The 25,176-nt window shown below is 37.9% G+C and overlaps 2 protein-coding genes across 3 annotated transcripts in view; one reads left to right on the top strand and one right to left on the bottom strand.

The window, feature by feature from the left end:
• LAMA4 (laminin subunit alpha 4) overlaps nt 1-25,176 on the top strand; it is a 150,939-nt gene that overhangs the window by 13,212 nt on the left and 112,551 nt on the right. The gene's annotated exons all lie outside the window — the stretch shown is intronic.
• Nucleotides 1-25,176, bottom strand: part of RFPL4B (ret finger protein like 4B) — a 134,685-nt gene that overhangs the window by 108,241 nt on the left and 1,268 nt on the right. The window lies entirely within an intron of this gene.

The following is a 25,176-nucleotide window of genomic DNA, read 5'->3' as shown; positions in this document are numbered from 1 at the left end:
AATTAGTAGTGTTATCACTCTGTATTAACCTCAGCCAAAAGCAAAAACAAACACAAAAATTTCATTAGCATTTCATTTTGATTGTACATTTTTATGAATGTGTCACAATTAATTTTTATTAGATATTTTGAAATATGGAGAATAGTACATTCAGCCCTCTATTGCCATCTTGTATTCCTTAGGTGTTCAGGGACACTTGATTGATTACCATTAATGTTTTTATTCTCTTATTTTAAAAAGGAACCTACTACCTCAGCCAAGTTGCTTTGTATGATATAAACAGGAATAGAATCCAGTCAAAGAGATAAAACAAGTAAACAGTAGTGTAATACAACTAAATGTTATCAAAACTCTTGGAGGGTTTAGAAGGAATGTTCACTCCTGGTGGGAAGTTCACAAGTGCATTCATGGAAGAGGTGACATTTGAGTTGAATCCTTAAGATTGAGGAAAATTCAAGCTGAGGCGATAGGATAAGTAAAGTCAAAAGACACAGGGTTCTTCTGGAAAGGGATATAGTCCTAGTTGGTGCTACTGGATAACAGGGAGCCACTGAAGATTTCAGAGCAGAAAAGATGCTCAATGAGAATTCTTCATCAACATTAATCTGGACATGGGCTATTGGATGGAGGATGCAGTAGGCAGCAGAGAGCCTGGAATCGGGGTAACTTATATCATGTATTGGTAATTGTCCAGGAACGAGTAAGAAGGGTCTAGATTTAGATGGTGGCCATGGTCTGGAAGGAAGAAAACAGACGCTGGGGTCATTGCAGAGATTCTATCAGATGACTTGCCCTGTTTTGGAGAGCAAGGATGACAGAGAAGTCAGAGGTGCTGCTGCTGTTTGGAGAAATGTATTACATCGTGGGAAAAAATCTTGGGTTCAAAGACCTTTTAACACAAGACCTACTAAATCAGTGGCTTTCAAGCTGAGGCTTCATGGAAATGCATTGCCTTGGGTATAACTTGGGGTGAGGGAGGCTGAGCAGCAAGAAGTGGGGGCTCTTCTTCCTTCAACCAGTGCATCTTTTTAATCTGTTTTATAGATGAATTCTACATGAGATTTCCCTGGGAAAAAAGGAATTCTCTGCCCTACAGTGTTTGAGAGCCATGGTGCTGGGGGCTTCCGAGTTGATATTCTAAATCATGACAGGTCTCCAAAATATTGCCCAAAATCTCATTCAAATCAGTGCTTCCTAGGCAGTTTCTCAGTGTTACATATACCTGCCTCTGGGCCAGTGCGTATTGCTGATTGCACAGAGCTGCTGGTGTTCTGAGCATCTCTGCTGCGGCTCCAAACACAAGCTAGAAATCACTGAACAACTGGTGCTCTCCTAAGAGATATTTTTATGCTTCCTGTTCCCTGTCTGAGGATATTTTTGGCCCTTTCCTAGGAAATTCCACTTTTGTCTCAGTTATTACCTGGGAGTGCTGAGGAAAAGGCAAAGGAGTTTTGGAAAATTTTGGAGGGTGGTAGTGGGTTGAACCGATAACCGGTATCTTTCAGTCCTCATAGGAACAGTCAGATGTTTGTATGGTTCTTATTTTTCTAAACCAATGGTTTCATCATTATTAACATCATCTTATCCTAAACCTAAACAGTTACTCACCTGCACTCTGACCTAAAAAGACAGCTCTTAGTCTTACTTTTCCCTCCCTCAACACCGGATTACACCCACCTTTGGTCCTTCATCTCCAAGGGCCAAAATGCTTCCACTATGAGTGTTATGTCTATTAAAAGGGAGAAAATAAACATCTAAAACCATATTTGATTTTTTTTATTTGAATGAGAAAAGTGACACCTTAAGCATTTCACAGTGTCATTAAGGCAAGTTGCCACTTATTTTATTTTGCTTTATGACATATATTCAGAACACTGAGAACTGATCTTCTGATAAATTAGGAAAGCTTCCTATATATCTCAACCCAAGTTTAAAGAGCACAGCTTTCAAAAAGCTCTTGACATTGGACAAATGTTACTTACAACTGAAAAATATTGGAATTTCCAATGACTACTAACTCAGTTGAAAAACAATGTTAATACTTTAAAGCTTCCATGAGGGGATATGGGGATATATGTATACATGTAGCTGATTCACTTTGTTATACAGCAGCAACTAACACAACAATGGAAAGCAATAAAGATGTTTTTAAAAAAAGTACATTTTAAAAAAGTTAAATAAATAAAAATAAAGCTTCCATGATTTACAAGGTATATTCATACATATTTCCACCTTTATTCCTTTCAACTATATTACAAATCAGGCAGGCCACTGGTTATTAATCTAATTTATATAAATGTGGAGATGTTAAATACTTTGCCCAATGTTTCATAGCATGGAACCAGTATGAAACAGCAGGCAGCTTTATAGAATTCTAGACTGTTAGGATGGGAAGAGCCTAGAAAGCATCGTGCCACTAATATCATTGAAAGAGGAGGAAACTGGAGCCAGAAGTTAAGTCACTTCCTCGAGGTCCCACAACAAATTTCTAGAACTGGAACCAGCCAAGTTTCCTGACTCTTAGAGCAGTCCTCTTGTCCTACTGAATGACAGCATGGATGCCATCACCAGAATAAATAATAGGGGTGAGGAACACCTGGTGATCTGTATGTTGGGATATTAAACAAGTTGGATCAGACAAGAGCATATCCACATGTACCTTCCTGTTATGACTTATGTCACCATCTGTGCCTTAGTCCTAAATAATTTAACTACTAAAATATTAATTCTCTTGACCTTTTGGTCAGTATATTTATCCCAATTTTGAATTTAATTTATAACCACACTATTCATACCTCTTCTTTCATTTCAAGGATTTTTGCTTTGTCCCCATATGGCTATTGACCCCTTAAATTATGCTTTCAGCACCCATACTTAAAAAGAAAGCTTTCAAGTGCACTAAGATTTCAGAATTTCCGGTTAGAGTTTCCTGATGGTCATATAAAAATAAACAACACATCCTGGATCTTAAAAGGAAGAAAGAAAATAAGATCAATTTCAAAAATGAACAATGACACTTCTGTTTTAAAACAATTGAAGAACAAAGTTTAAAAATTCCCAGACCACATTATGTCTGCTTTTCCCCCTGCACAGTCATCATTCAGGTTTCCACATGACTGTAAGAAACTTCCCTATCATGTAGCAAAACAATTATAACATGAGAAATTAATGAGGAAAATTAAATGTGTGCTGGCACCAAAGTGGTCTACTCTGGCAGTTGTACCCCGTTGTGACTGCCCCAACCTGCTTTAAAACAGTTCTGAGTTTCAGCATCTCCATTTTTATTTGTGGAGCTTTTTCACTGCTGATTTCAAAGTCAAGCCACCCCACTCTTGTAACAGCAAGTTTCTCAAAGGCAATCTACCAATTCCCAGCAGAACTGTAGTTAGTAAAATCCAGGGACTGCACCAGGAGTAGCATCTGCTTAGATGTGCCCTGAGTCTAATAGAGGATAAGAAATAAGGAAGATTTCAGGGGTTGGGGTAGCCCGCTGTGGTCAGCAAAATAAGAAGGTGTTTGGGAGGCAGAACAGTTCTAACCTGCTGCGCACTCAGTGGTTCACTTTCAGAATGGCAGGCACCATCATCCCTTGTTCTCTCCCGTGGTCTTGATGTGAGGAGGATGCTCAGTATGGTGAAAGTAATACCATATTTAAGGAAATATAAATATCTTTGTCAGATCAGAGTAATAATCTTTGGGGGAAAGGATAATACTCTTTGTACTGGGCTTAAAATCTCTGTGTTTTTTTAAAGGGCTGGGCTCTTCCTACTCTCAAACAGTATTGGTGATTATTTTGGCAGGTGAAGCACATTTTCCTTGTGACCTGTGTTTTGGGACCTGCAATATATCAAAATGTTCAGTGGAAATAAGCATTTTGTTGCTTTCTTTTCTGCAGAATATCTTTTTATCTGCTCTTCCATTCAGTTGTTTTGAAAGCTAACAAGTGTTGGACGCTTGTTTTAATTTTAAGACATTATATCATCATCTCAGATTATCTAAACTGTTTTGATTTTCCTTTGATTACGATCTCTCTTTTTGTAATCTGCTAACGTAAGTTCATCTAAAAAATGTGCTTTCTCCTCAAAGTCATAAGTCACCATGGATTTCCTTGGAACATAGTTCATATCGTCTAAGAAATTTACAAACTTTTTTTCTTTATATGCTATTCACTTGTTTTTTAACATATTTATTGAAGTATAATTGCTTTACAATGGGTGTCAGTTTCTGCTGTACAACAAAGTGAATCAGATATACATATATCCACATATCTCCTCCCTCTTGCGTCTCCCTCCCACCCTCCCTATTTCACCCCTCTAGGTGGTCACAAAGCACCGAGCTGATCTCCCTGTGCTATGTGGCTGCTTCCCACTAGCTATCTATTTTATATTTGGTAGTGTGTATATGTCAATGACACTCTCTCACTTCATCCCAGCTTACCCTTCCCCCTGCCCGTGTCCTCAAGTCCATTCTCTACGTCTGCATCTTTATTCCTGTCCTGCCAGTAGGTTCTTCAGAACCATTTTTCTTTTTTTTTACATTCCATATATATGGTTAACATACGGTATTTGTTTTTCTCCTTCTGACTTACTTCACTCTGTATGACAGACTCTAGGTCTATCCACCTCGCTACAAATAACTCAATTTCATTCCTTTTTATGGCTGAGTAATATTCCATTGTATATATGTGCCACATCTTCTTTATCCATGCATCTGTCAATGGACACTTAGGTTGCTTCCATGTCCTGGCTATTGTAAATAGAACTGGAGTGAACATTGTGGTACATGACTCTTTTTGAATTATGGTTTTCTCAGGGTATATGCCCAGTAGTGAGATTGCTGGGTCATATAGTAGTTCTATTTTTGGTTTTTTAAGGAACCTCCATACTGTTCTCCATAGTGACTGTATCAATTTACATTCCCACCAACGGTGGGAATGTAAACAGTGTCAGTTCCACACCCTCTCCAGCGTTTATTGTTTGTAGATTTTTTGAGGATCACCATTCTGACTGGTGTGAGGTGATACCTCTTCATAATTTTGATCTGCATTTCTCTAATGATTAGTGATATTGAGCATCCTTTCATGTGTTTCTTGGTAATATGTATATCTTCTTTAGAGAAATGTCTATTTAGGTCTTCTGCCCATTTTAGGATTGGGTTGTTTGTTTTTTTGATATGAGCTGCATGAGCTGCTTGCATATTTTGGAGATTAACCCTTTGCCTGTTGCTCCATTTGCAAACAGTTTCTCCCATTCTGAGGGCTGTCTTTTCATCCTGTTTATGGTTTCCTTTGCTGTGCAAAAGCTTTGAAGTTTCATTAGGTCCCATTTGTTTATTTTTGCTTTTATTTCCATTACCGTAGGAGTTGGATCAAAAAGTATCTTGCTGTGATTGATGTCATAGAATGTTCTGCCTATGTTTTCCTCTAAGAGTTTGATAGTGTCTGGTCTTACATTTAGGTCTTTAATCCATTTTGAGTTTATTTTTGTGTATGGTGTTAGGGAGTGTTCTAATTTCATTCTTTTACATGTAGCTGTCCAGTTTTCCCAGCACCACTTGTTGAAGAGGCTGTCTTTTCTCCATTGTATATCTTGCCTCCTTTATCAAAGCTAAGGTGACCACATGTGCGTGGGTTTATCTCTGAGCTTTCTATCTTGTTCCATTGATCTATATTTCTGTTTTTGTGCCATTACCATACTGTCTTGATTACTGTAGCTTTGTAGTATAGTCTGAAGTCAGGGAGCCTGATTCCTCCAGCTCCGTTTTTCCTTCTCAAGATTGCTTTGGCTATTCCGATGTCTTTTGTGTTTCCATACAAATTGTGAAATTTTTTGTTCTAGTTTTGTGAAAAATGCCATTGGTAGTTTGATATGGATTGCATTGAATCTGTAGATTGCTTTGGGTAGCATAGTCATTTTCACAATGTTGATTCTTCCAATCCAAGAACATGGTATTTCTCTCCATCTGTTTGTATCACCTTAAATTTCTTTCATCAGTGTCTTATAGTTTTCTGAGTACAGGTCTTTTGTCTCCTTAGGTAGGTTTATTCCTAAGTATTTTATTCTTTTTGTTGCAATGGTAAATGGGAGTGTTTCCTTAATTTCTCTTCTGGATTTTTCATCACTGGTGTATAGGAATGCAAGAGACTTCTGTGCATGAATTTTGTATCCTGCTACTTTACCAAATTCATTGATTAGCTCTAGTAGTTTTCTGGTAGCATCTTTAGGATTCTCTATGTATAGCATCATGTCATCTGCAAACGGTGACAGCTTTACTTCTTTTCTGATTTGGATTCCTTTTATTTCCCTTTCTTCTCTGATTGCTGTGGCTAAAACTTCCAAAACTATGTTGAATAATAGTGGTGAGAGTGGACAACCTTGTCTTTTTCCTTAACTTAGAGGAAATTGTTTCAGTTTTTCACCATTGAGAACGATGTTGGCTGTGGGTTTGTCATATATGGCCTTTATTATGTTGAGGTAAGTTCCCTCTATGCCTACTTTCTGGAGGGTTTTTATCATAAATTGATGTTGAATTTTGTCAAAAGCTTTTCTGCATCTATTGAGATGCTCATATGGTTTTTCTCCTTCAGTTTGTTATTTTGGTTTATCACATTGATTGATTTGCATATACTGAAGAATCCTTGCATTCCTGGGATAAACGCCACTTGATCATGGTGTATGATCCTTTTAATGTGCTGTTGGATTCTGTTTGCTAGTATTTTGTTGAGGATTTTTGTATGTATATTCATCAGTGATATTGGCCTGTAGTTTTCTTTGTGACATATTTGTCTGGTTTTGGTATCAGGGTGATGGTGGCCTCGTAGAATGAGTTGGGGAGTGTTCCTCCCTCTGCTATATTTTGGAAGAGTTTGAGAAGGATAGGTGTTAGCTCTTCTGTAAATGTTTGATAGAATTTGCCTGTGAATCCATTGGTCCTGGGCTTTTGTTTGTTAGAAGATTTTTAATCACAGTTTCAATTTCAGTGCTTGTGATTGGTCTATTTATATTTTCTATTTCTTCCTGGTTCAGTCTTGGAAGGTTGTACTTTTCTAAGAATTTTTCCATTTCTTCCAGGTGGTCCATTTTATTGGCATAGAGTTGCTTGCAGTAATCTCTCATGATCCTTTGTATTTCTGCAGTGTCAGTTGTTACCTCTCCTTTTTCATTTCTAATTCTATTGATTTGAGTCTCCTCCCTTTTTTTCTTGATGAGTCTGGCTAATGGTTTATCAATTTTGTTTATCTTCTCAAAGAACCAGCTTTTAGTTTTATTGATCTTTGCTATTGTTTCCTTCATTTCTTTTTCATTTATTTCTGATTTGATTCTTATGATTTCTTTCCTTCTGCTAACTCTGAGGTTTTCTTTGTTCTTCTTTCTCTAATTGCTTTAGGTGTAAGGTTAGGTTATTTATCTGAGATGTTTCTTGTTTCTTAAGGTAGGATTGTATTGCTATAAGCTTCCCTCTTAGAACTGCTTTTGCTGCATTTCATAGGTTTTGGGACATGATATTTTCATTGTCATTTGTTTCTAGGCATTTTTAAATTTCCTTTTTGATTTCTTTAGTGATCTCTTGGTTATTTAGTAGTGTACTGTTTAGTCTTCATATGTTTGTATTTTTTTTACAGACTTTTTCCTGTAATTGATACCTTGTCTCATAGCATTGTGGTCAGAAAAGATACTTGACACTATTTCAATTTTCTTAAATTTACCAAGGCTTGATTTGTGACCCAAGATATGATCTATCCTGGAGAATGTTTCATGAGCACTTGAGAAGAAAGTGTATTCTGTTGTTTCTGGATGGAATGTCCTATAAATATCAATTAAGTCCTTTTTTTAAAAGGAGAAAAAAATGAAAAAGCAGTTGAAGCTTTAAATGAGGGTAGATTTTTGCTCTATTTCAGCTGTTCAGTGACTGGGCTACTGACAGGAGAGTATTAAAAACCAAGTGCACCAGGTTCTTGCTTTAATTATTGATAGATTCTCAGTCAATTCAATCAATCTCGTAGCTACCGAGAGAGCCACACAACCAAGTATTCCTATTACCATTCTTTTGCTCATCTCACTTTGGGTAAAATGCATTAGCAGAATGAATGAGGATAAAAAAATATTCTCTTCTTACAGTTGAATGGCATTATCCCTATGCATAAATTATAACTTGGAAATTATTGTCAATTCCAAACTCCTAACTTTTAAGCCACATGATAGTCGCTTATGGGATCCTGGTGACCACAAAGAACTAATGAGGCTTCTAGGCATATCTAACACTTAGTTCAGGGATTAGGGCATGCCTCCAGTATTATCTACAATATGGGGACAGAGAGTGGTATCTCTGTGTTAGTATACTGTAAGCCAGAATGTTGCTGAAGATGTCACATGAGTTTAATCGCTGATATTAAACTAATCCTTCCAAAAAAGATCACAGAAAGTAGGAAAAAAGTCAGTCCATCTGGTGCCTTTTATTGAAGTAGATTACGGAGCGGGGGGGAGGATGCCTAGTTTGAGCAATAAAACAAAAGGACTATAAGTTTGAGTCTCTCTGCCTTATGGGAAGTGACTAAAAAATGCCCTGTTTTCCAGCCTTTAGGCTTCAGCCTTCTCCTTGAAGAAAACCGTGCAAAAATGCCACCTCCTCTGAAGAACCATTCTTGATCCATCCCCCACCCCCATGTTAAAAGTAATTTCCCCTTCCTCTTTACTCTCTCAGCATTTCTCTGTACCTCTCCTATACTATGATTCTTAGCACTTTCTACCATATATTATAGTAATTTACATATGCACCTTAAATGCCCCCACTAAACTCCTGGAGGCCAGCAGTGTCCGTGATTCATCTTCTGATTCCCCAAATTGACTGGCCAAGTGCCTTCAGTATAATACTTGCTCAAGAAAATAGTTCATGCATTCCTTATTTGTTGAATGCCGGCTTTGTGCCACACCCTAAACTGGGCCCTGGGTAAACAGTGCTACATGAAACAGAGAGACAGAATGAATAAATGACCATACCAAATACTGAAAGCCAGAACGGTGCTGATTTTTCTGTTTGTGGCATGTGTCCATTCTGACATAATCCTGTCATATACCTCTGATGAACAAGTCAGCATTCAGCTTGACATCAATAATGAACCATGACATCCCTAGGCTGTTCATTCCAGGAGCTGTGTGCTACGGGCGAGAATGCCTTTTAAGCTAAAAGCTTTGTCTTTCCCACTGTATATGGAAAAATTGACTATGCACTTTCATGGAGAAGGCCTAGCTAAGAAATGTTTATATTGGACCAAGCCCCATCTCTAAATCTGGGCTTGTTGCTGAATGGTATTTTGTTTCCTTGGATCAGGGAAGGGGTCTGGAAACATCTGTAACTAAAGTATTGTTTTAAAAGCAGCACAATTTTTCCCCCTCAAATTACCGATAACAAAATTACTTTAAATCAAACATTCTCAGCCTTCCTCATCCATTTCCTTTCATAAATGTGTATTATTTTGCTGTCATTAAAAACAGCAGTGCAGAGAATAGATCTATAGCACTTAAGGCATTGCCATCTCCTTTGCAGTCATTTTCTTTTCACTTTGTGTACTTTACCTTCACTTTTATAAACATGGTTTAACACAGTAAGTATCTGGATCAAAACAGTAATTTGGGCGCAAAATTTAAAAGCTATAAACAGATAATGTCAGGTTGTAAAGTGATTCTGAAACTACCCTTCAAAATTTTTACTAAAAGGAAAATGTGCAAGTTATTTATGCCATTTATCAACGTAAAATTGAATGAAATAAAGATTTAAATAGTATTTTACCAAAATCACAAAATAAAATTTTAGGGGAGGGAAGTTAGGGAGGAAAATTATAGGAAACAATCCCAAATAACATGAAAAGAATGGAAATTCTGTACCAACTTTGAATCTCATTCATGTTCTAAAAATAATAGAACTTAGGAACAGTTCATGATATTGTAGTTAAAATTTTGTTCATATAGATTTACCACTTGTTGGAAAAGTTTTTCTGTTATTGTTGTTTTAATTAGCTCCCCAAATTGAGGAGCTAAATGTTCAGGATGATAACTCATTTGCGTTGCCTTCTGTAAGCAGTTGGTGTTTGATATATTTATTTATGAACTGTTTGAAAATGGCCCTGTCATCAGAGACCCTGAACAGACCACCACTCTGAAATACTTCAGTTGTGGCCAGAAGATTCATTCTCCTGAGCCTTTTAGGTGCTTGACACATTGTAGAGATGTAAAATGTTTGTTTAATGAATTCTACTGCTCCCATTTTACAAATAAGAACACTTGGGGTAAGAGCTCACTGTCATTTGCCTCATAAAATTTGTCTTATAAAATATATCAAAATATATCAATATATAAAATATATCAAAACTTACAATTCTGTTTTGAACCAGTCACAAACCCTCTGTGGGATCTAGCCTCTCTCAGTGTTGAAGGGCAATGGTGTTAGTTTCATGGCCCAGTCAAAATTGTAGTGATGGTATTTTATTAGTACAATTTATAGGTCATAGTTCTCCTGTTAGGTGGGTCAAGCTGTCATACATTCTGCCCAACCAGACATCTGCTTCTGATTCATAAGGGAAACACCTGCATAACCGCTGCTGTATGTTACACAAAGGGGCATCCTTTCCCAAGGCCCATTGTCAGATCCCTCAAATGAAACAAGAGAGGTGTCAGGGATACAGCTGGATGTCATACAACCGGCTTCTAACAAGAGTTGACTTCTCTAATGAGTAATTACATTATTTGCTTCACAGTCTATTTCTATCTGCACTAAACAGAAACTGCTAAAACTTGAAACACTAGCTATAAATTATTATATTTAAATTACAAACAATTGCCATATGCCAAATCTAGTAATTACAGAGGGCCGACGGACAAGGTTTCCCATCTCAGCTGAGCCACACAGAGCAAACCTGAGCAAGATTTAAAAAGTGTTCCCCCCTCACCTGCCCCCACTTCTCCATCCCATCCCACCCCCCTCCCTCACCCTCGTGCCTGGGGAGTGGTAGTCAGAGCTCTGGATGATCATGGCACTCACCCATGAAATGAGGGCGATGGTACTACTGGAATAACTTTAATGAGATTCTTGATAAATCTGATAACCATGAGCAGAGTTGACCTTTATCCCAGATAAGCCTGGGAAAGGCAGAAGTGGACAGTGTGGGCCTGTTTGCAGCCCCAGAACAGCCCCCACCATTCTTAACATCACTTTTTTCATCATCATCAAGAAGTGTGGTTTAGTGGAAGGTGCACTAAGGGTGGCATTAACTTGCTCTATGTGCGTGACTTTAGGTGAGTCCCTTACTTTTCTCGGTTGCAGTTTTCCAAACTTTAAATAAGAGGTTAGATGAAGGAACAACTAAGATCCTCGGCAGCTCTGGAATCCTGTGATCCTATAATACCAATGTATGTACAGTGCCATACATTCACTACATACTCATTAAGCACCTGCTGTGCAGGGCACTGAGGATACAGTGACAAAACAGATAAATCCAGATTCTGTTCTCTGGAAGCTAAGTCTTCTGAGGAAGAAAGACAATGAACCAGTAACTTCAGGGGTCATTGCTGAGCTGGGTTCCATAAAGGAAGACTTATAGCTTACTGAAAAGCTACCAGTTAAAACAGACACGTCCAAAAGGAAGGGAGGAAACTAACAGCTATTGAACCCCTTCTCTACCCTTCCATTGGACTTTAACTGCACAATATTAGTTGATACTCACAACCACTCTAAGAGATAATATGGTGATCACTCCCATTTTTTTCAGAAAGAGAAACTGACACCTAGCGTTAAATAAGCCAGGCCAGGTTACCCAGTAGTAGAACTGGAACTGGAATCAAGACCTCATGCTTTCCACTGCTCCCAGTTGTCTCCAGAGGATGCCACTATAAGGAATTATGGCTCCTGTAAGAAACAGACTGTAGTGCACCACATCAGTGCACATAAGAGATAAAACAGTGATGTCTAGAAGCTGGTGGTATCCTCAATGGAAGCATATATGGAGAAGAAATTGATTCATTCACTCAACAAATATGTACAAAACTGAATAGCTGCCAGGTATATGGTTGACAGATGGGGACTTGAACATGGATATACATGTGTGCACTTCTTAAAATGGCAAAGAATAGATTTTCAACATATTCTGACAATTTTGGGTGCAAATTCTAAAGAAAAACTACCTAAAGAGATGTGCTACAGAGTGTGGGGCGGAGGTGCGGGGGGAGGATTTGTAAGCTGTTGGAAGAACAAGGGATAAAAAGAGGGACAGAGAGAATACATTCGAAAAGAAAATTTCCCCCTACCTATGAAATGCTCTTAATATTCTTGATTTAACAATTAACTGACTGCAATTATACTGAGAAACCTATCAAAACTGATACTTGAAAGGGATCCCATCCTTGAATACAAACTCATTATCTATTTAGATTCCCTAAAAATATGCTCCATCAACTGAACAGGGGAAATATGTCACTTTTCCCAGATTGTTATAAATGATGAAAGAAGAGTCCAAACATGTGAAGTTCAATCCATCTTTAGATGGTGCAGCTTCAGCCTCTAGATGAATAGAAGTCAAGTCGCTAGCTCTTTTCAGTGCATTACTGGCTATTCCAAACATATTTCTTGTAAGAAGCACTTATATCCATGTTCCTTCCTGACCGTGGCCCCTAATGGACCCACTTAAAAATCTGTTATAACCCTCAAATTAATATTTAGGATGATTACAGCTAAAAAAGACCTTTCCACTTCAACAGAGAATTGTTATCTCCCAAGAGTTGATTAAATGTATATGAAACTTTAAGCTGAGTTCAGGATGTTGGAGGAGATCATGGGTGTGGTTATGGTTTTGCTTGTTTTCAGAGGCTTATGCCTGAGGAAGGCTGAAGAATAGGGCTCTCTAAGGCAAAAAACGTGAAGGAGATGCACTGCTCTCCACCAACAAAGCAAGGAGTGGGGCCACAAGGAAGATGTGATTAAAAAACAGCTGGATATAGATAAACAAGGTCCTACTACATAGCACAGGGAATTATATTTAATACCCTGTAAACCATAATGGAAAGGGATATGAAAAAGCATACATATATGTGTGTGTGTATGTATGTATAACTGAATCACTTTGCTGTACATCAGAAACACAACATTGTAAATCAACTCTACTTCCAAAACAAAATAACTGGATATAAATAATCCTAAACTTTTAGCCTAGTTCTAGCTCAATACACACAGTCACCGTAATTTCTGGTATCACATTTAATGATTTTCTAACAAAATCTGACTTTGCTTCTGTTTTAGTGTTCAAAACCATCCTAATTAGTAAATTAACATTTTTTAATGAGCCTTCAAAGATTTGGTAAAGGCTATTTGATTCTTTGAAAGCGGCCTTGGCCTGGACTGTCTGAGAAAGTCAATCAGATGTCATTTTCTACATCTACTTCAAATGGAGACCATTTGAATCATCCCCAGATAAAGAGCTAGCAGGTCAATTATTTCATACTGCTGCTTGAGTACCTTCTCCTGCCACACCCCTGGGAATGAGGGTGTGTTGCTTACTCTCCACTTGCCCACTTATATTCCCCCCAGACCCTAGCTGTGCCTGCCTACCCACCTTGCTCTGCCTCCAGAGGCAGACCCCTGAAGACTCCTCACTCAGGCTCCCCTGCTGAGTCAGAAAGGAGAGTAGAGAGGTGGGGCAGTTCTGCCCTGCTCCCTCTCTGCCTCACCATTGCCTCTTGGGCAGAAGCTGTGACTCCCCATGCCTGCGGGTCCAATAGCAGCCTCTCCTTCACAGCTCTGGCCTCTCTGTAAGAGGCCAGAGTAAGAGCTTTCTCTGTTCCTTGGGCCCTAGGGGTGCTAGGCCTCTGTTCCCACGGCCTCTCCATTCCTTGCTGCATTAACCTCCCCACGCGTCTGTAAACCATCCATCCATTCTCATGTCTTCCTTCTCTTCACTTGAATCCTCTAAAGTGACTTCTGTTTCCTACTGGGCTCCTGACTGACTGATAGACTAAATCAATGACAAGCCCTCTTTCAAAATTCATGGCCTTTTCCATTTCCTTTCTAGTGGGGGAACCCTTTCCAAAAGTACCTCCTGCAATTAGCTGTTGTAATTTACAAATTATTTTAGTTTCGTGTAAAGGAATAATGGAGAAGAGAATATACCCCCAAAAAACTAACCAAGTATAAGAACATAATCTTAAATTCTGTAAGGCAGCTTCATTTCGTTTGAATCACTGCACAGTCTTTTCCCGTTCCCCTTTTTCAGCTCCAGGCCAGCTGGAGAGGGCAACCTTTAGCTGAGTTTGTGGCTAAACATGTTCTGCCAGTTTAAAGCCAGAGATGCTTGGGGTTCCCACTATTGGCTGTCTTGGTCCCTGAGGAGGCAGGAGTCTGAGTTTGGACTCCAACTCCTCTCTTAGAACAGAAAACTAGCCTGTAAACCATCTCACATGGATTTTCACATTTTAGTTTCTCAGTCATTGGAAAATGGGAGTATTGTGCACTATTTTGAGACTCTTTTACCTCTGCCTTAAATTAGTAAGCCCCAACTAGAATAAATAAGCACCCTAAAAGTCCTCCAGATTGCACAGGTAGCCTAGGACACGTAGCTTTACTGATAGAATAAATTAAGTAGTGGAAATCAAATTAAGCAGTCATTTGAACATTTTAGAAGAACCTAAAAGCTGGTGTATGTTTTAACTGAGACACGTATACAGACACGTGAAAGGCTTCCACGTGGGATGAGGTAGCTACTAGCTGTACGATGAAAAACAAAGGAAGAACAAATTAAGTAAGGAATGTTCCTCTGCTTATTTTTTTTAACTGTGTGGAATGATACTGGTACATAAAATGAATAACAAGGAAGTTAGGGAAATTATACACAAGCAGCTGAATCTATTGTTATGACCACATTAGTCACTTCCTAGAGATGATGTTTTAGAGACCTTACCAGGTCTAGACATGGAAATCCAATAGCCAGCCAACCTACGTGGGATCTTTTGTCTTTCTTTCTTTCCTTCCTTCCTCCCTCCCCTCCCCTCCTTCCTTCCTCCCTTTCTTTCATTTTTTCTTTCTTTCTTTCTTTCTCTTTTTCTTTCTTTTCTTTCTTTCTTTCTCTTTCTCTCTCTCTTTCTCCCTTCCCTTTCTTCCTCTTTCTCTTCCTTTTTCTTTTTCTTTCTTTCTTCTTTTCTCTCTTTCTTTCTTTTTCTTTCTCATGAGTATTTGTATCCCCTCCATGTATCTTAAGAAATAAAATGTTGCCAATATAGTTAAGCCCATATATCCTCAATCTCATTCCTCTGCTTTACCCTTAAAAGGCCTGATTTCTTAGGTTCCCATTTATTTCTTTTACTTTTCTTTATATGCATGCAGCCCTACACAGTGTATAACACAAAATTATTTTGCATGTTTTAAAATACAATATAAATATCATACTGTTTCTATACTGCAGCTTGCTTTTTTCCTTAATATTATTTTTTAAAGATCATTCATGATTGGAGATCTTCACTTGTGAGATTTGCCAAATTTCTCTCCAAAGTTTTTACATGATTTTCCCCCTCTTGGTTCGTTCTTTCCAGGTTCAAATCCATTTTTTCAACTAACATTTTCAGTATCTACTTGCTATTTGTTAATCACTCTGATAGGTGATAAGGATACAAAGATGAATAAGACACTCCCTGTTCTCAAGGAGCTCACAGTGATTTCAGGGAGGCTAGAGTGTAGATTAAAACTTGCAATAGCATGTTCCATGTGCTCTAATGAGGTGTGTGCAGAGTGCCACGTGAACGCAGAGGAAGAGCAACTGAGTCTGAGACTGAGGAAAGGATTCATAGGTGATGGTGAGGAATAAGGCACCCCAAGACCCTTTGTGCAGTACATGCAAAGTCAAGTTGGTCAAGAGAATGGTATGTTGGGGGAGGAGGGAAACATGTAGTTTAATTAGAGCAGAGGGAGCTGAGGTTGAACCTGAAGAGATAGTTAGGATTTTACTGTGAAATAGGAGGCTTGTATGTCATGCTAAGGAATTTTACTTACTCATGTATGCAATGAATGAAGAGCCACTGGGAGGTTTGAAGCAGAAAAGCAGTATGATAAGGTCTTTAAAAATTAATTCTGGTAATAAAGAATGGACTGGAAGGGAGAAAGCCTGGTGACCAAGAGAGTAGAGTAAACGTAATTATGATAATCCAGGAGAGAAACGCCAAGATTCTGACCTAAACAGTGGTATTAGGAACAAGGAGGAAGAGTCATCTTGGTAAATATCTCAGAGAAAGAGTGCAAACTCTATGAGGCAACAGTATACAAAGGGTGATAGGAGGTGGGATCAGTCTTACTCAGGTGGAGGCAATAAGGGGTGCATTGTGTACAGAGAATTTTAAAACAATAATAAAACTTACTAAACCACAGTCTGCTTTTTATTAGCACCGTGTGCCAGCAATTCTAAATAATGTCCATGACAAAATTCTCCTCCCTGAGAAATCTTTTGTTGTCTAAGTTCTAAGCAGTCGCTGTGGTAACTGTTGAGTTTTAATAATATAACAAATACGTAAGCTTCAACTTAGCACATTCCAGTTACTTAACCTTGATAAACATGGTATTCTACACAGAAGTTAATTTGGAGAACATCCAGTCCTATTGTCCACGTAGATAGAGATATTCATTTAGAGAGTAAATTTATAACAGATCAGAATTGTGTACGGTCGTTTCTAACTTGAGACTCTAACCTCTGTGATACTTCATTTACCTCCATTTAAACCATAGATTTGAAATAAACAATGATAGCAAAGTGCTTGTAAAAAGGAAGAGATAAAACGTGAGTTCTTAAACTTTGTCATTCTATATGCAAACCATTCTCTGATCCTTGCAGAGTTCACTCTTTTGGAAGCATTTCCAAAAACTACATTAATGCAAAATACATTCATGTGATTTAAAAGCATTAATCCATTACTTTTTCCCTTTATGTTCCATAATCTTTATAATTAACTGAGATATAAAGAAAAAAATAGATTGGGGAGAGAATATTATAAGGTCAGTGTGGGATACATTTAACTCCATGTGCCTATAGAGCTGGAGAAGGACTTGTCTAACAAGTACTTGGAAACAAGAGTGTGGACTAAAAGAGTGAGATCCGGGTTATGTACAGCGTTTGGGGAGTTACCAGAATATAAATGGAGGCTGAAACTGTGGCAGAGGTTGACCTCACCCAGCAAGAGTGTGTTGATAAAAAAGAGGGATACAGAGGTTATCTTGGGGTACACCTACAACACAGGGGCAGCAGAGGAAGAGAAACAACCTACCTTCCTTCCCCCCAAATGCTCCCCCCACAGATACTGAGAAAGAGAGGCAGGAGAAAAACCTAAAGTGGGAGTTGTCCTGCAGAGAGAAGAGAGAATTTCAAGGAGGGAATTTCAAAAATATTAAGTACTGGAATAAGAACAAGTAACACTGGAAAAGCAAAGCCACAAAGACATCACCCGACAGCTTTGTCAGGGCAGTTTCAGTGGCACCATGGAGACAGAAACTGGATGATGGATAGAGGCATAGGTTGGCATGAAGGAAGTGGAGCCAGTGCGATTGAGTTCTCACTCACCAAGCCTGGCTGGGCAAGAATGGAGGAAAATGAAAAAGAGGCAGAGCTGAAGGAAGGTGTTCTTAGAATCTGAACCTGGGGGAAGAAGTCAGAGCTTATCCAACACAACACCCAGCACTTAACTGTACTCTGCTTCTCCTCATCCCTGTGGGTGCAAAGAGGTGGGTGGCATGTGAGGGAGGGAGGCTAGGTGATGAGACAGAGCCTGCTGGCCACAGGTGTGTAAGCCCCAGAGCACGGATAGAGGGCTAGTCTTTCCTAACAACAAGAGAAGCACTACCTCCTCTGAGGTGGGCAGAGGACATCAGGATGAGTCAAGATAAAGACAAATTTTGAGAAAGAGAAGAGAGATAGATAGTATGAGATTTTCTACCCAATGACCTCCATTTTCTCATCAAAAGAGGGAAGATTATCTCCTGAGAATAAATGGGTAGAGTAGAGATTTGGGATGCATTTCTCCTTTCCTACTAATTCACCATAGCATGTCTTCAGTGATGCATAGACGCACAAGGAAGAGCATAAAGAATGACAGGTACTGCCAATCACATTTTGCTTTGCATCCTGAATGGTCCAGTGTGAAGGTAGCAATGAAGTACACAGGGCACCTCAAGACAGAAACAGGTACATCTACTGGCAATGGAAACTGACAGAATACCCCAACCAGAGAACTCGCCTCAGGAAGCACTGCTGCCTTCCCTGGGCATACTGAACAGAAGCCATAGTCCGTTTATAGACAATTAAACTTCCCAATTTCTTATAAAAAGTAACGATAATTTAGGCACACATTTGCAATCCTGTGGGCTATTAAATGGTAATGATCAAATCAGAATATCTATAAGGAGCACTTAGCTCAGTGCCTGGTGTCTGTCAATAAATATTCGCGGTTATTATTCACAAAAACCAGTTGAAGAGGACAGAGATGCCTGTCATCTCACAACACTGATTCCTACTAAGCGGTTAAGGAGTCATATCAAAATCCCCTAAACCTTGTAACTCTGAAGTCATTCCTCTCTCCTTGCTCTTAAGGCTAGCCCTTGTGGTCCGCATCTCTTCCTTTCTTGGAAATGTGTCCATGGCATTTGCCCCAGTAAATTAAATAAAACTGAGTCAGTTTTCAGATATAAAAAAAAAATCTTGCAGAGGCTATGTTGTGTAACCATAGCCTGGAAGGCGAGGAGTGAAAAGCACAAGCCAGTTACATGAGGCAATGTGAGGAGGACCCGGAGCAGAAAGCCAGATGTTAGCAGATTTCTTTTTTTAAGAAAAATCAAAGGAAAAAAGGCACTGCTAAAGCCCCATTATGTTTTATAAGTGGCAATCACCACTATAAACGAGCAACTTATAAAGTGTTTTAATTAACTTTTCAAGGAGAAAATTAAAGAAATTTTCATCAGTATTAATGAACATAATCATCCTCCAATCCAACACTTCAAAAGGAAAATCTTTATGGCTTTAGGGCTCTAAACTTTTCTTGTTTGATCCTTTTAGTTTTACAGCTAAAGAGAGCTATTTATTAGCAAGTATGGTAAGTACTTCATCACAGCCTGAGTCTGTTGGTATCTAAAAGTCCAAATAAGCATTTGATCAAGTGCAGGGCTTGAGAACAGTTATCTGAGACCTTTGAGTGGAACGCTGGTTTCCACGCCCAAGAGAATACCCAAAAGACCCATAAAGAGTGCTGAGGAATAGCCACATAAATGTAAATGCCATGATAACTATCTCTCCACTCTACAAAATTAAAGGACCTGGCTTAACTGTGGACAAGATAGCAGTGCTGTGCTCCTCAGAATTCCTCGGGACCTAAATCATTGTCTCTAATTCATTTGGTGATTAAATTGAGGGCTGGAGTGTTTTGCAAGTTTGCCACGGAATGGCAGATAAAGTTCCCAAGCAATAAGCACAAAGGTAGCTCTAAGAGCCAACTAGGAGAAACCAGTACCATAGTTTGTGTTCAGCTGATACCCCAGCTTTATTTATGCCAATCCTAAGAAAAAATATCTCTGAACTGGATAAACCCCTGAGGAATGTTGAAACCACTTTCCTAATCAAGCTATGGTGAAATCACTGTCAAAATCTAAAAATTAACTTCGCCTATTGAAATGTGGGGAATTTCAATTACGCAAACAAGAGCTTAAAGAGACACAAGGGAGGGTACATGGGTAATTCTCTATATATTCAAGTGAAGTCAATCAAGAAGCAACTTGCTAACTGTAACCCACTGCATAATGCGTTTTAACTTATTTTGGCACTTCCATTATAGTTTTGTATATGAACAATCAAAACATGTTAAGTCCTACCAGAAAAAATACAGAGGCAAAGTTATCAATAGCTTAATTCCGGACTGCTTTCCATGTCAGATACTTTATCTTTTATTTTTATAGACACAGAAAAAAATAGCCTTTGAAATACCTACCCGTGTAATAAATTCATATGTTCTTAGAAGTCACTCCTCCTCAGCAAAGGCTAAATTGATATTTTTAAATAGATTAAATTGAACAATTGGTTCCTATTAGAAGGTCCCTGAATACTATCGGATTCTTAATTCTGCCCAAGTTTTAAGCAGATGGAAGTCAGCATTGTGTAAGATCCAGAGACTCTGAGTAAAGGCACAAAGCTTTAGCTCCTAAGTGAGCATAACATTCAATCTTAAGGTGACTAAATTTTAAGGTGACTAATACACTAAAACAAAAAATGGAATTCACTAAAACTAAAACTAGAGCTGAAATCATTGTTGCCTGGAAACAATTGATTGATTATACCCATACAAAAACCTAAGCAGAAAGATAATTGAATGTGGGCTGTTAAATTTGAAGAATACTAATTTGGAAGGTAGCAATGACTCTGGATACAAATGAATGAATTCAGAGAGATTTTTTTTTTAAAGCTTTCCACATTAAGCCTTAGTAAATTAAAGCAAAAGTTGATGAATCAAAATTTTACAAGTCTAATTCAGAAAGCAAGATGAGTCAATATTTGTAAAATGTTTGTAGATCCTTGGTTGAAGACACAATGCAAATATCTATTCCAATTTTAGGTCAAATCCTATTAGAATAGGCACAGGGCTGTGGCGTGTGCTCTCTATAATGAATTTTATTATAATTAATTCATTATTTTTGTTGGAACTGGAGATTAGAGTCTGTTTCTCTCTGGGACATCAAGTACCTACTCAGAGATCTCAAGATGTGTCTCACACCTTCAGATGACAACTTCAGGCCCCTCCTAAATCTGGTCAATTTTTGCTATTGTTAGTTTATTTTAATGGGTGATTGGAGACCTCAAATTCCTAAAGAATGCTATTAGAGCATTTAAATTGTTTAGTCAATTGGGCTTTTCAACAGAAATTCTGAAGGTCTTAGACATTCACTATCTATGCGAAAGTAATGGCTTGTAGCCAATTAACTGGCTCCTCTGTGACAATATTTGGAAAACACAGTGAGATTTTTATGAGTTTTTAACTTAATATTACTTTGCTTGGTATTCACTTTATTTGATAACTCCAAGAGATTTTTAGAAGTTTGCCACACCCAAAGGATGCAGACTGGACTATACTTCAAAAGAACACAATTTAAGAATTTTTAAGAAAATTCAAAATATGTTCTGTATGATGACAGTATTGTTGGTTTAAGTCTAGTGTTTTCAAGGAGACTTCTTTGAATGAGGACAAAAATGATCAATCAGCTGTATAAATGCTATCCTTTTTGTTAAGAAACAATCTTAATTACAATTACATCTAGTGAAATAATTAACATTGTGATTATACGATGAACCTCTGGAAATAACGCCTTCTTCAAGGATATCAACATATATATACACTGTCATTTCCAGTTCCTCTAAATATAAGTGGCACATGGATACACCACACTAATTTCCTCGTAAGTTCTATCTAGTTCTGATTTCTATAAATATAAAATCAGTCAAGTAAACATATACTGATTTTTACTCTAAGCCAGACATCACACTAATCATAACAAAGTAAGCAAATGGCAATTTTAACTCTTATTCTTCAAAGGCAGAAGTAAATATTATTGATTAATCCAATCTCAGTGTCAGAGCAGGAGGCAAGCTGTAGTAACAGAGTGGCTTAAGAATGGAGAGCTGTAAAAAGTCTACAAGTGATTTAGTGGAAAGCAAAATGACAATGTGGCTGAAATAAGTTGTTTAAAAAGTAAATATTCCCATTCAATGGTTTTTATATATTAATGATTGTATATATTTTTAAAGAATTTTTTCTGGGGCTTAAAGGAGAGATTTTACATTTTTTATTCATTTCAGCCTGCTGTGGATTGTTTATAACAGCAAAAAATTGGAAATAACCTAAGTGCCCAACAAGAAGGGTTTGGTTAACATATATTAATGGTACATCAGCAGGTTAAGAGCTCAAATGTGGGAGTCAAACAAAGAATCTAATTTCTGAGTCCACCATTTCTTATCTGTGTTACTTGGCCTGAATAACAATTCCTGTAAGCCACACAGACCACATCTGCAAAACGAAGGTAACAGAACTTACCTCATAGAGCTATGGTGGGGTAAAAATGCAAGACCTATACAACATGACCAACGCAGTGACTTAGCATGATAAATATTTACGTTCAATTAATTAAAATGTAAATTAAATAAAATTTTGAATTTTATTTATTTATTTACTTACGAGGGGCAGCATGGTATAGTAGAGAAACAAGAAGATTTGGAGCAGTCTGAACCTCTTGTAAACCTATGTGACATTGGATACATTTCTAATCTTCTCTGACTCTCAGTTTGTTCATTTCTAAAATGCAGGTACTTATATCTAATTCACAGAGTTGCTGTGAAGAGCAAATACCATAACATGGATAAAGTACTTATCACAATACTTGGTACACAGGCTCTCAGTAAATGGTAACCATATTATAGTTATCATCATCATCATTATTGTCATTATTATCCTTGTTATTATTATCCATTTTTTAAAGGTTGTGGCACCATCTCAGAAGATACAAATCTCCCTGAGTGCTCTCTAAATCACCCACCCACGTGTTTATACAGTTGTCTGCTGTAGGTCAATCTTATGTGGGCAAGAGGGTTCAGGGTGGCATCTAAAAATTGACTGTAAGACTTCTCTTGCTTACACACACACATATATAATACATAAACACATCTTTGTTTAGTAAATTCTGGAGACTATTTCCAAGGAAAGCACACAGATATTATTCTCCTTGTGAGAAGACTATTCAGCTTTCACAGGCCTCTAAATAGCACAGGTCTTAGAATTACTTAGAGAAAAGATTAACCAAGAGCAAAACTAAAAAATAGCCACACTTTCATCCTTGAGAATATCTACCTTTTACTATTATGACAAAGGTCAATTTTGCCAGTTCCCATAGAATTTCAAGAAGAGATCCAGTAAAACTTAACAGAACTTTCTGGGGAAAAAATGATGAAATGTTTTTACATAAAAGAAAAAACCTTAAACAGCTCTTCCTGAGGATACTCAAGCTTCTTTTGAACCACTTAACAATTTACCATTTCAAGGAATCCTCTAAAGTTCTACAACACAAGGTCCAAGGTATCCAATGCATGGGCTCTAGGAATGACATCAGAAGCTCCCCATACCCAGGGCTTCCATTATTCCATATGGTGCTTTTATGTGAATTTTAAAATGGTGCCTCCTCTCTGGATAGATGAGTTAGAAAATACAATCCTTTCAAGTGTACAAAACTCAGCAAGAAAGGAGTTGGCCAGGCTTCCAACCCTCCTTGCCCTCTTGGCAGGGGGCCAAGTGACTATTCCACACAACCCTGTCCCTGCCTCCCTTCTCTTCCCATCTCCCACAGTATGAGACCTGAGCCAAATCATCCTTCACACAAGGTCAGAACCTTCATCTGGTGTGTGGATAAGTGGATAATGACAGATTCTCAGAGTGAAGTCTCCTCCTAAACTTGGCATAACAAAGATTTCATCTTGTACACAGTCTAGTCAAGGCAGTGGCTGCCTGAACTGTGTTGAGAAACATTGGAGACCCAGTCCAGCCCCAGCAGAGAGCGGTGAGTAGATTAGCAGGATAAACCACTGGTTTCCAACAGCACATATACCTCTGATGTCCTGTCCTGGTCCAAACCATTCAAATCACAATCACAAGTTCATTGAGCAATGAACATGTACAAGGTACTGTGACAGGTGCTTTGAAGCAATCCTTCCAAACCTAGTCTCACACTGAAATCTTCATGGGGCTTTTTAAAAATACAGATCCCTCAAAATTTTTCAGTAAACGTAAAACTCTTCTAAAATACAAAACCTTTCAATTTTTTTGTGGTTTTTTTTCCTATGTTGTGATAATTTTATTTTTGTTTTTTAAAAATGAGTCTCTTAATTTAGTCAGGGCCTCAGGCTAATAAGAGATTAGCCACTGTCATATTCACAATGATGCATTTATTCAGGGCAAATCTTAATTTTCTTTGTCTTCGTCAGAAGAATGAGCTGCGAGAATGCCTAAAAGACTTGCACTACTATCAATTTAAAAACACCCTTTCAGAAATTTGATTCCTTGGGCCAGAAGAAGGTCCTTACTATAGTTGATGGTACAAGTGGGTCTTTTCATGTACCGTTTCCAGGCATCTCTATCAGACTCCCTGCTACTACCAGTGTGCTTTTCTCTTCCAAATACACCTCCCATCTCTGCCCCACTCCTTGGAACTCATAGAAACAGAGACCAGAAGGGTGGTTACAGGGGCTGGGAGGGGAGACAGGGAGACAGGGAGAGGTTGGTCAAAGGGTACAAACTTCCAGTTAAAAGGTTAACAAATTCTGGTTATCTAATATACAGCACCTTGATTATAGTTAATAATACTGTATTATACACTTGAGAGTTGCTAAGAGAGTAAATCTTACATGTTCTCACCACAAAAAAGAAATGGTAGTTATGTGACATGATAGAGTTGTTAGTTAATGCTATGGTGGTAATCATTTTGCAATACATATGCATATCAAATCAGCATGCTGTACACCTTAAACTTATACAACGTTATACGTCAATTATATCTCAATAAGGCTGGGGGGAAGAATTAATTAAAATAAATAATTTTTAAAATACACAATTTATTTTATAAAAAAAAAATGTAGATTCTTTGGCTTCACCATCAGAACTATTGAATCAGAAACTCCCCCAATCAGATGTCTGTAACTTGGTCAGTTAGAGAACTCAGAAACCACTGGTATGGAGGGTCCTGAGATAACTAATACTAAGGCCCTCACTACTGTTATCCATTCCTTTTATAATTAAAAGCCTCCTAATGTCAAAATGCAGGATGCAACACATTCATGGGTCATCAAATCAATGTTATGTCTTAGGACCAGGATATATTTTAAAATAAAATAAAATAAGATAAAATAAAATAAAATAGAGAAGTTTAAAGTATATGACACATAGTAAGATTAATTACTGTTTTGTGAGTCTTTTTTCTTACTCTTGTTTCTGCGAATTCCTTTTTCTGTGTACTGCATCACAGTGAAAACATGTATTTCTTGTATTTTGAAACAGAAGTTAGAAATATGTGAAATTAGGTGGTGTGAATTAAATGCTTCCTACTGCAATTTTAGCACCTTTCCCTCTCTTTTGTGCCCTA

Source organism: Stenella coeruleoalba, assembly GCF_951394435.1.
Source record: "Stenella coeruleoalba genome assembly, chromosome: 12".
NCBI lineage: Eukaryota > Metazoa > Chordata > Mammalia > Artiodactyla > Delphinidae > Stenella > Stenella coeruleoalba.
This window is presented reverse-complemented; position numbering and strand designations above follow the sequence as displayed.